We start from the raw sequence: 2,890 nt of genomic DNA, 5'->3' as shown, positions 1-2,890 counted from the left end.
GGCCTGGTGGGGGAGGCCCGGCCCTTCCCCACGTCCCCCGGCTCTCGGGGCCATGGCTGCGGCACGCGATGGCTCGTGGCCACGGGCAGCGGGCAGGAGAGCCCCTCCGCAGCAGCAGCGCTTCGCAGCGGTGTCATCACTTTCCGTAATGAGAGGTTAGTGGAAAATATGCTAATGTGTCTGCTCTGGTGAAGTCCTTGCTTTCCCTGGGAGCCTGCAGCTCCTTGGGCTTTAATTGCCAGATATTTTATCTCTTTAAAGAAGAGTCTCTGTAAGTAATAATCCCTTTCATCTCCGCTCCTCTTGAAAAATACTTCTCTTTGGGAGGCAGTCTGATAAAGTAAATTGAGAAGTTATGCTGACAGTAGGGAAGAGAAAGCGAGACCTTCCGGCTCATTTTCCCCTTTTGTCTAATTCTCAAGGATTTTGGCTTTTTTTGCTCCCTGACTTTTCCAACTCACAGGAGCTATTGATAAAGTGAAATGGTTCTGCACGTAGTATTAGAAACACGGGAACTAAAATTAAAAGTCGGCAACTTAAACAAGTGTCTTCTAGAGATGCTATTGTACTGAAACAAGAAGGGGGGGGATAACTTCGCCGTTTAATACTTTCTTAATGGCTGGTTGGCAAGAATAATCACAGACTTTTCACTTCAGATAGGTATTTCTGCCCACGTAACATCTGGCTGAGGGTCTAACTCATCACGCCTGAATTTGGAGGCAACAAAGCTCTCTGCCCAGGCCTTGGCAGCAGGAGGGGGAGGACGCTGGAGCTGGAGATGCTCTCAGAGCACCGAGAGGGACATGCAGTAGCAGCAGCTTGCTCACGGCCCTTTGCACTTTCTGGTGAAAGCAGAGAATAAGCAAAACCAAATTCACCAGAAATGTTTGCTTGAGCTTTGTTGGAGGGAGGGCGAGCTCAGGCCCGTGGCCTCGTGTCAGTGTGGGCTGGGCTGGAGCTGAACCCACCTCTTCCAAGCAACGCCGGCGCCCGGCCAGGCGTGCCGAGGCTGGGGTCAGCTGGCCGCTGCCTTCCAAAACAGAGACAGTCTCCCGCCTCTGAAAGTGGGATCTTTGGATTAATAACAGGGATTTGAAAATGTGCGTTTAATCACAGCTCCCTGCTAGTCCTGGCTGTCCCATCACCAGCGAGCTTGGGGATCTGCCGGGCGGCTCTAGGGCTTTGGGGACAGGAGGGCCTGGGAACGTGGGCGCAGTGGGAGGGTCTGCAGGGACAGGAACCACAGGGTGCCAGGGGGGCTTTCCTGGGATGCTTTTCCATCTGCAGGGATGACCCTCGCCCGCTGTGCTGCGAAGCCCTGCACTGGCTGGTCCAACCAGGGGTGCTCAGCCTGGTGGGGGGAGTGTCCCCAGGGGTCCTCTTTGTCCATGGCCAATTCTGCCTGGGGAAGATGTTGATGACGATGATAGATTTGAGGGTGAGCACACTGGGCCACAGCTGTGTTCAGTGGTGTTCGGCTCGCCCCTACTTCCCCCAGCCCCGCTTTTCCCCCCCAAACACCACCCCCAGCTCCCACCGCTGCCCCTTGTCCCTCGCCAGCCCCCCCAAACCCACAATGACATTCCCACCCCCTCTGCACTCCCAACGTCGCATGTGCTGCTGGTGGAGGTGTGCTGCAGCTCAACGGAAGCGACAGACACTGCAATTTCTTTTAAAAAGGTGGATTCTGCAGAACTATGGGGTCCCTGCAGAGCTGGCTTCCCTCCTGGCCCAGCCAGCCCGGGTGCGGGAGGTGCCCGAGCTCCTCCCATCCCTCCCAGTGCTCAGGTGTCTGCTCCTTCCTTCCCTCTCGACAGGAAACCTAAAACCAAAGGCTTCAAATTGGGAGCTCACAATCCTGTCAGAGAAGCCATGGTTTGTGGCACAAGCAAAGCTTCGTTATTTTCTGGACAGTTCCATTTAATAACAGAATTTGCAGTTATTTCAGTACTTGGATCAGGACGGATTACTCTGCCTGCGCTGCTCCCGTCCAGGGTGACGTGTCCGTCCCCAGCCAACAAGGCTATCGCTGGCAGGCGGGACACCCACACGGGCAGCTCACGCCGCCCCGGGGATTTCACGCGTCCCGCAGTCTACATGATTTCGCTGGGATTTTCTTCGGGCTGCTATTATTACTAATGCCATTATTATGAAAGATGTTTCCTGAGGACAGAAAAATACTGGCTCAGCTATTCAGCTAAGCAGTTCTTTAATTTCTTTCCTCTGTGAAAATCAGCTCTCCAGAGCCCTTCTGGAACAGGTCCTGATTTTCTGCTTAATACATCCCCCTAGGGCAAAAGTGCTGGGGGATGCAGTGGCCCTGCCTGCGCGAGGGAGGGCTTGGGTTCCCCTCCCCACTGCCCTGCCCCAGCACCGGCCACAGCCTGGGGACCACGGGCCGGCTCCGACCAACACCAGGCTTGGGCTCGTTTGTCCATCACCTCCAACTCCCTTGCAGCACCCACGGGGGCCGGAGCAGCCGCCCCCCCCCAGCACCGCACCCCTGGCTGTGCTCGCGGAGCCCGTGCCTTTCTGCTGCAGGTGCCCGGCCACATGGAGGGAGGTATAACCATGGTAACTGTGGTTATTACGGAAAATTGCTGCCATTGCTGAAGAGGCAGGGTCAAAACAAACAGAAATGACCGATTTTTCTGATAAAATACAGAAGTGTGTTATTGACTCACTAATCGCTCAGTTAAAAGGATTTCTCCAAAATTGCCTGCTAACCCTTGTAAATGAAAATCCTGCAAAGATTAGCACTTCCATGGAATTGCTCAGGCAAGGAAAAATGAGAAGTCTGGTTAAATCCAGAAGGCAAAGCCACGTGGGGAGGCTCTGTCTGAGGAGAGCAGAGGTCCGGCGCGGAGGGGCAGCCGGCCGAGGGGCAGCC

This window comes from Egretta garzetta, unplaced genomic scaffold (genome assembly GCF_000687185.1).
Source record: "Egretta garzetta isolate BGI_Z169 unplaced genomic scaffold, ASM68718v1 scaffold245, whole genome shotgun sequence".
Lineage (NCBI taxonomy): Eukaryota > Metazoa > Chordata > Aves > Pelecaniformes > Ardeidae > Egretta > Egretta garzetta.
Note: the sequence above shows the minus strand (reverse complement) of the source record.